Source organism: Camellia sinensis, chromosome 3 (assembly GCF_055761805.1).
Source record: "Camellia sinensis isolate YWXY chromosome 3, ASM5576180v1, whole genome shotgun sequence".
NCBI classification, from domain to species: domain Eukaryota; kingdom Viridiplantae; phylum Streptophyta; class Magnoliopsida; order Ericales; family Theaceae; genus Camellia; species Camellia sinensis.
The window spans coordinates 117,622,351-117,636,368 of NC_138963.1; positions in this window are offsets into that span (position 1 = coordinate 117,622,351).

The following is a 14,018-nucleotide window of genomic DNA, read 5'->3' on the forward strand; positions in this document are numbered from 1 at the left end:
AGACTCAAGAATGACCTAAAATCGAGTTCGAATGAGGGAGATGTGCCTGTTTGAAGTCGGGCTTAGAAGTAGATTTTTGTCTGGCTAGCCACTAGTGGCCTGCCGACCATTTTTGTCAAAAATAGATATTTTCTGCCAGTTGTCTCCACAGGTTCATGCATGATACCAGCTGTATGCGTATAGATATCTTCGACCTGAGGCACATGTTTTCTATATATACTTGACTTTCCCTCACGTTTCCTTGAAAATCTCTCTCTCTCTCTCTCTCTCTCTATCTTGCAACCTACACACTCTCTCTCTACACTTCCTAAACAAAAAATTTAGCTCTTCTTGCTGAGGTTCTTGAGCTCAAATCTCAGCCCTTGAGAATGAGATCTTGTGGATTTGTTAACAAAAGAGTTACCTTGCTTCAAGACGTATAATTTTGAGTATCTCTCCACTACTTCTCCCCTATCTTTTCTTGCTATTTTTGAACTATTTTTATGGGCTGAAGCTTGTGGTTTAAAGCTATTCAAGGTAGAGGGGTTGACCACCCTTCTTTGAATCTTGTTTTCCAAGCTTTTACCTTTGTGTTCCCATCTTTTCATCAACTTTTTTGAGCTTTTTACCATTGAATTTCAGAGATTTTTATAGGCTAAAAATGTGGTTTTAAAGTCCCCAAAATGGAGGGGTTAGCCACCCTTCCTTTGGCTTGTTTACTAGCTTAAATTCTCCATTATTTTAGCTTACTCTTTTAGCTTTTTTTACCTCAATTCCAGTACTATTTTAGCTTCATTTAGGACAGTTTTCATGTGTTAGTTTCATTTATGCTCTGTATAGAATGTTTGTAGTGTAATGGTCCTCATAGGTTTGGTGTTTTAGGCCTTAGAGACCCACCTATTTGAGTTGATAGCATTTATTTCTTACTTTTCATACTTGTGTTCACCTCTAAACATCTCTACAACCTCCCTCATTTCTTGACTTTTTCATTTTCTTTGAGAGTTGTTTCAACCGATGGATTGTTTAAGCTTGAGATTGAGGTCGTTGTGCTTAATTGTTTAATCTCTTCGGAGGTTCATTACCAATGGCATGACATCTCCCTCATGCCTAAAACAACCATTTGTTTGACACTTCTTTCCATTAGAAGACTTAATCTTCATTTTTGGACTAAATGAATTAAGGAATGAAAAAGTAATTAAAAGAGGTAATTGAAATTAGGATAAAATGGACCAAGATAATAAAATGATTTGGTGTTCAATCGGATGTTAATTGAACACATGGAGACTTGAGTTATTTCATACTTGTTACTTATGAAATGGTTCAAGTTTCCAAGGCCAACCATTTCCCTTGATCAAATCCATGATAGGAAGGGGTTTTCAGAGTCTTTTATTGTGCATTTATCGAAATTGTATCCCTTGGTTCATAAGTTATCACGCAATGAAATTGCACTGATTGATGGCTTGCGAATCAAGCCTACTTCTCCTTTGAGTTGTTTGATGATAAGGAGGGGCAGGGTGGACAAACATCCCCTGAGAATGCTCTATTTGTGCTTTATTTATTTTTTGTTGCAGCAGGAGAAATCCAACATTAGTGGCCGATAGGCCATTAGTTCTGGCCTGCCGGCCACTTTTTTCCAACAAAGCAATGTACTGTCCCCTGGAGAATAGAGTAGAAACTAAGGTGAAAAATCAGTGCAATCTTCTGAATGTGCAACAGAAGCATTCCGGTAGCAAAATAGAGAGCATTTTTTGATGAAAATCCATATCCATGCATGAACCATCCCTCGATTCTCGTGATCTGTTAAAACAATGTTGTAATAGTAGTATGCTGTACTTAAAGTAGTGGACTTGTAACTAATTAGTTAGTTTAGTTAGAATAGCTAGTTAGTTGTGTTGTACTTAGTTAGTTAGCTAAAGTAGGTAGTTAATTTGTGGTGTTGTAATAATTAGCTAGTATAGTTAAATTATTTCATTTGGGTTGTAATAGATTAGTTAATTCGTAGTAATTAGCTAGGGCATTCGTTTGTACCCTCTTGCGCAAGGGCAAATATGTAATAATGTGTATGTCTTCCAACCCTACGTCTTTCTCCCTTTTATTTACTCGCTTATGATGGGTAGCTTAGCAAATCATGTTTTAATTAGCATTTCCCATGTTTGCATCCGTTTGTCTTGCATGAATAAGGGCTCGGTTTATCATTCTAACACACATTGTCATTTATTATTTCTTACTTGAATACATGCTTAAACTGCATGCTATCAAGTTGATTGAAATGTCATAACTAGTAGCCAGGCCTATTAGTTGCATTTCGTATGTGTTGCATTAGTTAGAGCATGTTTTTTTCTAAGTCTTTTCTTTTGGCTTGCCTTGGAGTACTAGGTGAGCATTTTCGCTTTAGTATATTGCATGCGTGTGATTATTGCCATGCTAAGCATATTTACCATAAGGCTAAGTGCTTAAGTGATATTCCTGTTTAGATGCTTGTGGATGAAGGCTAGTTGCTTGAATTGGGATAATGTGACAAATGTACATATGAAGATCACTTTTTCAAGTGGTACATATTCAAAACAATTTTCAAACAAACATGAAATCAAAGTGTTCTAATTTTTGTAAATTAGTCTGTACTTGTGTGTAACACATAGTAATATAGCTAATAACCGGAACAAGATCATATAATGTAAATAAGAATCACATCATGATTAGTAAAGGCCGATATTTGATCGGGTGCCTCTCGTACCTAACTTCCCAAGTTGAGACACTTTGGTGATAACGGATAAATGGTCTTTGGCACGAATCTCGGGTTTTCTAAATTCTCGAAAACATTTAGGTGGCGACTCTGTGTCTGGCAAAGTAGTCTATTTTAGGCATTTTGATTGAAAATCGATTTTCCAAAGATTTGCCAGATTTGGACTCTTTTGTGTTTATCTATTTCACATTGCACTTGTGAGATCAGATTCAGAACCATGGGAGTCCGAACTGTAGGGCTATTGTATTTGAAAGGAGCACAAAAAGTCGAGTTATAGTTTCTGGCAATTCTACTAGAGAATTTAGAGAACTTGACTTGAACTTCATGATGTGAAATTTTATCTACACTTATATGTTCTTTGCATTGCATTTGCATTTGTGCGCTTAAGTCATTGTGTTTGCCATCTACTATTCTTGGATGGTTTGCCGGAGGCTTGCATAAAAGCTTGCCAAAAGGCTGATCGGTCGCGGGCTCTGCCATAGTGGGAACACAATTCTTGGATCTGGGCTACCGATGTACCGTTTGATCATCCTTTCACTTCTCGGTGTTAGGTGTGAGAGGTATATTGCTGAGGTACCCCTTTTGGCCATTTAGTCTAGCTGCATAGAGTAAGCCATAGTGACTGTTCCAAACTAGGACAGGATGCTCACCTGTATGTAAGATTGCGTAAAACCGCTTGACTGAAGTAGTGAAACCTAGTTCATGCCAAAACTAGGACAGGGTAACCCTACCCCCTCATAGGGGTGTTTTGGCTCTCTTGACTTGGCATGTGCTTACAGTGAAACTGTATAGGGGTGTTTCATATCAGCGGTACAATTGGTATTAGTTTGTGGGGCAGAATTTAGCAGGGAGTACAGCCACTCAGTTGTGATCATATCTGCTCTAGTGAAATTGGGCTGAGGTGCTGTCTGTTTTCTCTTTTTCTAGGTAGTCCTAGAACCATAGCTTTAGAAGGCTTTGATATCCCCTAGGTACTCTGGAATCGTGTTGATAGACTTTGTCAGGTCGGAGATTTAGTTCAAGAGCAGCCAGTGTTTGCTTCATTGTCACCAGTTGCAAGGCGAAGAAGAGTCAGGCAATGTTCACCAGTTTAGCAATTTCAACAATCACCCCCCAGCTCACTTATACTTAGTCCACCTCAAGCATCGCCATCTACTATCTACTCCTAGAATGGCTCAGTATCCCTCATCAAATTTAGAGGAATTACTACTCCGTCTGTAGCAGTTAGTCGACTCACTTCAGCGTGACATGGCCCGCCAAGTCGAGGTCACGAATAGGTTGCAACAACAGCAACAATAGTCGGCTGCGGCTTCTGCTTCTCATGTACCTAACATGGCTACTCCTATGCCAGGCATCGCTGCCAATACAACTCAAGATCCATCGGGTGTTCCTATTCCTCCAGTCTAGCAGATATAGTCCTGGTTCAAATGTCTAGAGCTCCAGTCGAGGCATCTTAGGAGTTTGAGTTTGACCCGACCCTACTCAAAGTCAACAAACTGGAAAAGCTATTCAAAAAGGCACAGGGGGTCAACTCCATTCCAGATATAGAGGATGGTTACACTGAATCTGTAGTCACTTTGCCAAAGCGGTTCAAGATGCCGCATATTGACCGTTTTGATGGGTCTGGAGATCCAATGGTACATCTGCGCCTGTTTTCTAATATCTTGAGACCAATGGGTTTGACCCGAGTTCAGAAGTTGTCACTATTCGGCCGAACCATGTCTGGAATAGCTGTCATCTGGTATGCTTAATTGGAGGACTCTGTGAAACAAAGCTGGTAGGAGTTGGCCAAATCCTTCGTTGCCCAATATTCCTATAAAACGTAGATCGAGAACACAACTCGCGATCTTGAGGTAACACATCAGGAACCGAAGAAGGGCTTTTTAGAGTTTGTTATTCGATGGAAGGCAAATGCGGCTATGATGGCAAATAGACCTCCAGAGAAAGAGCAAGTCCGTATCATTGTTAGAAATTTGCATGAAAGGCTATTACAGAAAATGATAGTCCTCCCACTATTCAACTTTAAGGACCTGCATGAAATTAGGGTTCAAATCGAGGATGCCATCAGACAAGGGATCATTGTGGAAGATAATGAGCCTTTGAAGAAGAATGTTGTTCGTAGTTCCAATGCTACTACCAGTGGTAGCACAGCTGCGAAATGCTCAGAAGTAACACTGTCACTAGTCCTATAACCACTTCAACTCGGTCCCAAGCCTGAAATTTCTAACCTCTTTTTACATGAATCTTTCTCAAGCCTTGAGACTTCTTCTAGAAAAAGGGCACCTAGAACTTCTAGAACCCCAACCCCTTCCAAATCCTCTTCCACCAAGACATGACCCCGCTAAATACTGTGTCTATCATCAACAACACGGTCATGATACAAACTATTGCATCTGCCTCCATTATAAGATTCAGGATCTTATTGACGAAGAGATCATAGCTCTACCAAAAAGACCTCAGGCCACCCCTAACCCATTACCTTCACACCTCAACATAATCCATACACTACCATCCACCTACAACCCCAGCATATACATCACCCTGGCCCTTTTACCCAAGCTTGAGGTGTTCATTCCAGAAAGCACGTACTTGTGTATGATGGATGCACTTGAACCCCAATCATCTCAAATCCCATCAAATACACTACGGGCACCAATGGTCGAACCCACTACTTCAAAGTTGATGAGCATGATTGAAGATTTGCAGAGAACTGTGGCAGATTTAGCCTTGGGATTTTGGCCCCATCATCGACCACATCACATGCCAAAAGTTTCACGCTGTGAACTCGCATTTTTTCGCGCCCCGCCTTTCAGAAAGGTTGAAAAGAAAGGCCTCACAGTTGGGACTCCCGCGGTTCTAAATCTCGTCTCATCAGTGCAATGTGAAACTGATAAACACCAAAGAGTCCAATCCGGCAAATCATTTTGGAAAATCGATTTTAAATCAAATAATGCCAAAATTGAACTGCTTTGCCAGATACAGAGTTGTCACCTAAATATTTTATTTTTGGAGAAATTTAGGAAACCCTAACTCATGCTAAAGGCTAAGTGTCTGTCATCACGAAAGTTGTCTCGGCTCAGAAACTTGGGTACGAAGGGGGAAGGTCATGAATTGAGCACCCTCGCTCGCCCGATCAAAGATCGGCCTCTACTAATCATGATATGATTTTTTATAAACATTATGTGTTCTTATTCCGGTTATTAGACTAGCTTTACTATGTGACACACACAAGCAAGTATAGACTAGTTTACAAGACTTGGAACAATTCAATTCATGTTTGTTTGCGAAAATGGTTTGAATTTGCCACCCTCAAGTGGGCTTAAAAGGTGTGGATTTGCCACCAAACATAGTGGGCTTAAAACATGATTTGCCACTCAACAAAGTGGGTTTAAAACTTACATTCGTTGAATCATTCCAGTTCAAACAATCAAGCCTTCATCCATAGGCATTCATGTAGTTTAGCAAGTAAGCACATAGCCTCATGGCAAGTATGCGAATCATGGCAATATGACAATCATACTCATGCAAGTATGCTAAAGCATAAGACTCACCAAGTACTCCAAGCCAAGAAAGAAAACAAAGTTAGAAAAATGCATGATTCCTAACTATGTTAAATGACTAATGCAACACGTGCAATGATGTAACTAAATAGGCTTGGCTACTTAATCATGATATTTGTAACACTTTGATAGCATGCTTTGAAACACGTATTCAAAGAAGTATTGAAATGACAATGCAGTTTAAATGATGCGCCGAGCCTCGGTGCATGCAAGACAAATGAATGGATGCAAGCATGCAATATGCTAATTGAAATATGCTCCTAATCTAACCATCAAAAGCAGTTAAGTAAAAGGGAGAAAGACGTGGGGTTGGAAAACATGCACACACGGACACACACTTATTACAACATTATGCCCTTGCGACAGAGGGTCTGAATGAATAAGAGCTAAGCTAATCTAAGCTAAGCTAATTAAACTAATTATTACAACACTTGAAATGAATTAACTACCTTTTCTAAGTTAATTAATTATTACAAACCGAAATCGAATAACTAGTTACACTAACTAATTAATTACAACACTTGAATTTACCAGCTATTCTAAGCTAACTAAAGCAATTAAATAATTAACTATCTAAGCTAATTAAATAGTTATAACACTTGCATGAATTAGCTACCCCTAATCAGCTGAGCAAAGCAACTAAATGGCCTCAAGGGGGTGAGGTATATATGCATGCTCGGTTGGTTTCCACTCGAAAATGCCACTGCCTCACTACTATAAGACTCTGTTTACACACTTGAACACCAAAGAAGCGACCAACTTCCAGAACATCTCTACTCTCCCTTTCCATCACACTGAGCAATTTCTTCATTAATGGCCGGTCGGCTACCAATGGTGGCCGTCGGCTACCATTGCTGGCCGGTCGGCTACTGCTGGTGGTCGTCGGCCACCCCTGTCCAGAACTTTCCCTTTTGCTGCAATAGAGAGCAAATAGAGGAAAAACAGTGTATTCTCAAGGGTTGTTTGTATTGTTACCCTCATTATCATCAAACGAGCTCAACATAGTGTAACTCTTGGCCCTCAAACCATCAATCAAGCACTTTCCATGCATGATGGCTAAGAAACCAAGTTTATACAAGTTCAATTAATGCAAAACAAGACCTAAAAGCCCACCATCCTGTCATGCATGATCAAGGGTGATCGTGACCAAGGAAAGTTGCACATTTCATCACTTTTGGGCATGAAATGTCCCATTTTCCTTACGTTTGAATTAACGTCCGATTCGAACACATGCAATGCAACACGAAAGATGCTTATCTTGCCTCTTTTACTTGTTGTAGACACCCCATTTTTTACTACCGTTAAGACTTGGGTGCCACTGATTGCTTACTTAGTGATGCAGGCTATGCTAAGCAAAGGTTCGATTTCTTTGGCAAGGAGAGCGTCAAATTCTAACCTCACATCCCTTTTTTTTGGACCAAAACTATTTTGAATGATTTTTAGACCTTAAAACCCTCTCTTTCAAAATATTTTTGAAAATGATTCTACGATGTTCCGAGGCTCGCATTTTGTTAAATGTTATGTTTTTCGCTAAACCGAGCAAGGACAAAGTGGAAATGAAATGAAAGAGAGGTGAAATCTTTGAAAAATCTTCCAAAACATCTCGTTTAGGGGTTTGAAGTTGAAGAAAAGAGGAGAGGAGAGAAGAAAACTAGTTGGGGGAGAAGGTGGGCATGAACCGTTGAGAGAGAACCGGGCAGCCTTCGCTAAATTAGGCCTATCCATTTGTATACTTGGATTTCAGCTATGAGGCCACCACCGTTGGAAATAATACTTTTGGGGCTTCATTTTTCACTCAAGAATCTCCTAAAGCCGAGGCCAGATGCAAGAGATATGGCTGGTTGAAGTTGGGCATCAATCCGATTGAGCTGAAACTGAGCAGTCTTCACTAAAAGAGGGATATCTCTTAGCATACTTGGAATTTTGATGTAAGGATACCACAATTGGAAAGAAGACTTCTGGGGCTTCAGTTTAGGCTCAAGAATGACCTAAAAAGGCATCCAAATGAAGGAGTTATACTTGCTTCAAGTCGCAGAGCAGCACTGATTTTTGCTGCCGGCTCCTATGGGAGTGTGCCGGCCACAAATGGAGCATGCCGGCTATATGCCAGCCAAAAATGACCCTTGCCGGCCAGTTGAAGTGGCCAGTCGGGAAGACATTTCCAGGAAGCCCAGAATTGGCAGATATTTCTCCTCCAGCTGTCCTACACCACTCCAAATATTTCTAGCTAAGATATTTTGACCAAAGGCTCTCATTTTTCTGTATATTGAAGCCATATCTCTCATTTTGGAAGTTTAACAAGTTTGGGAGCTTCTCACACTAAAATCTCTCTCTCTCTCTCTCTCTCTCTCTATAATTTTGTATTTTGTGAGCAAAATTCCAGCCTCTCTCTCTAGAAGCCTCTCTCTCTTCCTATATTGTGCTTAGAAGTGAGAATTTCCTATACTCTTGCAAACAGACCCTAGACCAAATACCTCTACCTTGTTGCTGAGGTTCTTGGAGGTCCTATTTGAGCTCTCAAAGCTGGTTTTGGCTCAGATTTGCACTTGTTTTGCTGTTGTGCTTCAAGGATAAGCACTTGACCCTTTTAAGCTTGTCTTGCACACTAGTTTTTCCACCTTTGCAAACTATTTTTGGCTTGGTTTTGAACTGAAGAAAAATTTGTTTTTCAACCCTAAAATTGATGGTTTAATCCCCTTTTGAGTTTGGGGGTGGCCCACCCTTTTTGCTCTTGGCTTGTAAAGCCTTTTGAGCCATATCTCAAAGCTTTTCAAACAACCTTTTCTTGGCCTTTTAACCACTAAATTCCAGAGGAATTTCAGTGGTATGGTTTTGAGGTCCAAAATGGGAGGGGGTGGTCCTCCCTCCTCTTGTCTTGTTTACATATGTAGATGGCCTGCTAGATGAGCATGCTTTTCTACCTTTTTGTGACTTAGTTCAAGCATGTTTTTGTGACTTTTTGGACCTCCCATAACTCTATTTTTGGCTGGTTTGGTCATTGGTTGCATCTGACACTTGTAGTGTAAACTTGCTCACTAGCCTTGTGTGCTTGATGGTTTAGCCTATTAATCTAGCATGAATCTGCTCCACTCCAGCATGTTTTTGGCTCTGATTTAGCATGTTTTAAGACTGTTTCGAGTGGTCTTGGCCTTTTGAGGCTTACTTTGTATAGCTATAGTGCAAGTGCCTTAACTAGCTTTGAGTTTTATGGCTTATAGCATGCTCTGCTTGTGATGTTTACATGATGTGGCATCATTTAGCATGTGATTTCAGAGCATATTCCTCTGTTATACTCTCACATCTATCAATCTTTAAATGCTTTCGAGAGTTGTACCTTATGCCTTGCTTGTGAGTCAATTTGTATGCATGATTGTCTAGTATTTTGAGCTTCAATTCTAGCATGTTTAGGCCATTGTTTTGGCATGATTAAGCTCTGTTCATGGCGGGTTTGGCCATTTGAGATTGATAATGCATGCCTTATGTGTAATGCTCTTCACTAGCTTTAGTGCCTTTGGCCCTTAACATGTTGTGCATGGTTTGTTTGCCTGATTCTAAGTCATTTAGCATGTCATTTCAGTGAAATATATGCCATTGCACTCCATGGTTTCACTCTTTCATTTGCTTTGAAAGTGGTCTTAAGCCCCTTGTTGGCTTGAGCATGGAATTGAGGCATTTATGCCTAATGGTTCTAGCCTCTCTTGAGGGTTTCAACTAACCAAAAGCATGAGGCTTCTTTCATGCTTAAGGTGTTTGTGGCTTAGACCCTCTTTCCAATTAGAGGACTTCCACTTCGGACTTAACCAGTTAAAGGACTAATTGGTAACCTAAAATGTGTAAACAAAATGAATCAAGTAAAACTTATGCAAGATAAGCATTCTTGTTGCATTGCATGTGTTCGGATCGGACATTAATCCAAACACAAGAAATGTGGCACGTTTCATACTCATAGTGATGAAACGTGTTATGTTTCTCAGTCGCCGACACCCTTGATCATGCATGATAGGGTGGAGGCTCTACGAGTCTTGTTTGTGCATTCACTAACATTGTGCAAGCTTGGCTCTTTGGCCATCATGCATTGAGATGTGTGGTTGGTGGCTCGAGAGCCGAGTACTACACTCCTTTGAACTTGAGACATGATGAGGAGGGTGGTAGTACACACATGTCTTGCCAAATACATTGTCTTGGCTCTGTTGCCTTTTGTTGCAGTAAAAACAGAACTCTGGAAGGAGAGGTGGCCGGCCGACCACTTGCACTAGCCGACCAACCACTTGCACTGGCCGGCCGCCCAGTTGAGGTAGCCTACTGACCAGTTGAGGTGGCCGGCCGGCCACCTGTGGTGAAATTTTCCAAAATGTTTCTGTTTTGGGGCAGATGCAATCTGGAGGTGTGTTTGATGTTATGAGATCACCACGAGTACAAATAGAGACAACTCATGGCAAGGCAATGCATTTCCGGGAGGACGCAACCAAGCATGCATATCTCACTCGCCCACGAGGGCATCTTTATCGCTTTGTTAGCTAGTTGTAGTTAATTACATGTGCTGTAATTAATTTAACTTAGTTCATTTTGTAATATTCTAATTAGCTTAGATTAGCTAGTTATTCAAATTGTGTTGTAATAATTAATTAGCTAGAATAGTTAATTAGTTGGTTTGTAATAATTAGCTTAGCTTAATGTAACTTAGCTTATTATTCGGACCCTTCGTCGAGAGGGAAAATGTTGTAATAAGTGTGTATGTGTGTATGTGTGTGTGTGTGAATGTCTTCCAACCCCACGTCTTTCTCCCTTTTATTTATTCGCTTTCGATGGTTAGATTAGGGATCATATTTTGATTAGCATACCTTATGCTTGCATGCGTACATCATTCATTTGTCTTGCATGCACCGAGCTCGGCGCATCATTCAAACTGCATCGTATTTCAATACTTCTTTGAATACATGTATCAAATTGTCGCATTCATATGTCATCTTAGATAGCTAAGCCTATTAAATTGCATTTTGCATGTGTTGTATTACGCATTGTTAACATAGCTAGGATCATGTATTGATTTCTAATTAGCTTCTATTTTGGCTCAGAGTACACTGTAAGTGTTTACGCTTTAGCATACTGCATGAGATGTGTATGTTGCCATGTTAGCGTGCTTGCCATGAGGCTCTATGCTTAAGTGATTAACTGAATGAATGCCTGTGGATGAATGCTTTATTGCTTGAATTGAGACGATTCATTAAATGAATGTTTTAAGCCCACTTTGGAAATTGAAAATCATCATGTTTTAAGCCCACTTGAGGGTGGCAAATCCGCGCTTTAGCCTACTTACGAGTAGCACTTTCAAACCATTTTCAAACAAACAAACATGAGATGTTTTGTTCCAAATTGAGTGATTTAGTCAATACTTGCATGCCGTGCGCATCACGTAGTAACTTAGATAATAATCGGAATAAGAACACATGTTTTTACAAAAACAACATATCATGCTTAGTAGAGGCCAATCCTTTGATCGGATGAGCGAGGGTGCTCATTTCAGGACCTTCCCCTCTCGTACCCAAGTTCCTGAGCCGAGGCAACTTTGGTGATGACGGACACGTGGCCTTTGGCACGAGTCAGGGTTTCCTAAATTTCCCAGAAACAAAATATTTAGGTGGCGACTCTGAAATCTAGCAAAGCAGTCTATGTTTGGCGCTTTTTGATTCAATTGATTTCTCAAAACCAATTGCCGAATTTGGACTCCTTGGTGATTTATCAGTCTTACATTGCACTTTGTGAGATTAGATTCAGAACCGTGACAGGAGCCCGAACTGTAGTAGCTAAGAACCCAACTCGCGCCTCTTCGAAAAGGGGCGCGTGGAGAGAGTTCGGGTGGTCTACACTTGTCCAATTTTGTTTACTCATTTTACATTACCAAATCATTCTTTAATCGATTAAGTCCAAAAGTGAGTGTCCTCTAATGGAAAGAGGGCTTAAACCTAAGGTGCTCTGGGCATGAAAGAGACCTCATGCCATTGGTAATGAACCCCCAAAGGGATTAAACCATTAAGCATAGATGTCTCAATTTCACACTTAAGCAAACAAGGGGTTTAAAACAACTTTCAAAGCAAACAAAAAGGGTGAAGACTTGAGGGAGATTGCAGAGGTTAAAGTGTTGAAATTAAGTGCAAAACTACACTAAAGCATGTCATCAACTCAAAACAATGATGAATAAAGCACTAAAACATCAAGTTAGTGAAGGAAATTGCACTACAACCATGCCATACAAGGCTCAAATGACTTAACTAGCCCAAAACAAAGCTAAAATATGTCAAAACAGAGGCAAAAACATGCTGGACTAGAGCTAGGCTAAGCTAGAAAAACATGCTAACATGTGAAGCTAGCTAGACATGCAAACAAGACACAAGGAGGGGAGGCTAACCCTTCTAATTTTGGACTTCAAAAGTTGATTTTTACCACTGAAAAACCTCTGAGATTTAGTGGTTAAATGGCCCAAAAAATTTGATTTGAAAGTAATGAAAAAAAGCACAAAAAGCTTAACAAGCTAAAGAGCCAAAAAAGTGAACAACCCCCTAACTCAAAAAGGTTCAAACCACCATTTTTAGGTCACAAAACAGAGTTTTTTACACTTCAAAAACAACCTTAAAACAGTTGAAAAAGATAAGAAAATAAGTATGCACAATAAGCTTAAATAAGGTAAGTGCTCTACTTATGAAGCAAAGCACAATTTAGGCACAAATCCAAGCTCAAACCTCCTTCCAAAGCTCAAACAAGACTCCAAGAGACCTCAACTCAATGGTGGTCAAGTTTGATTAAGGGTTGGTGTGCAAAAGTATGGAGGAACTAGGCAATCAAGCACAAAAAATGAAGTGAGAGAGAGAAAGCCAGAGAGAGAGAGATATTTTGGTCCAAAATCTTCTAACCCTCCAAAATGAGGGAGGAACCCCCCCTCCATTTATAGAAAAACACCCCTTGAGCTTAGATGCATCCCACCATACACGTGTATGAAGATGTAGCTCAGTGAGCAACAGCTGGCACAGTTGTCAACAAATATCTGAAAAAAGAGACCAATGGCCGTTGGCTACCATTGGTGGCCAACAAGAACAAGCCATGGCTGACAGATCACCCTCTTTTCCAGGCTAGAGGCAACAAGCTCTTGGTCTAAAACATGCACGAAACAGATAAGGTTTAGAGGCTCAAAGACGAGGCGTTCCGTCGAGGACTTCGGGCGCTCAAAACGAACACAAACATGCACAATCATCGAGTGCACAAACGATGACGTCCAAGTCTTGAGGACGGTCAAAAATGGGGTGTCTACACATGCCAAAAGGCTTTCCAATCTTGGGGCATGCTGCAATTGAAAAGGGCCAACCTAAAGCTATCTCGAGTCCGGGTGATCACATGTCAACAACAAATAGGCTTTGCTCAGATGTAGCAACCCAATCGTTTGGCAACGCTGAAGCAAGGGGCAAGAATAAAGCAGCGGCAAGAATTAATCCTCATGCAAATCATCGGTGGGCTACTGAGGCTTTGAAGGCCAAAGGGTTGAACAACCAGCAAGTGCTTGCAGTTGTTGCAAAAAACTGTAGTTAACACTTTTGCCACTCAGGTTGGGGGCATTTTGAATCTAGGGATAAGCCATGTAAAGAGATGTCGTACCAGAAATACCCCTTTCAGCTCCAATCCTACACCTGTAGGAGGTCTCCTTCAATCCCAATCAATACCTGCCAACCCCTCAGTCAATCCTTCTA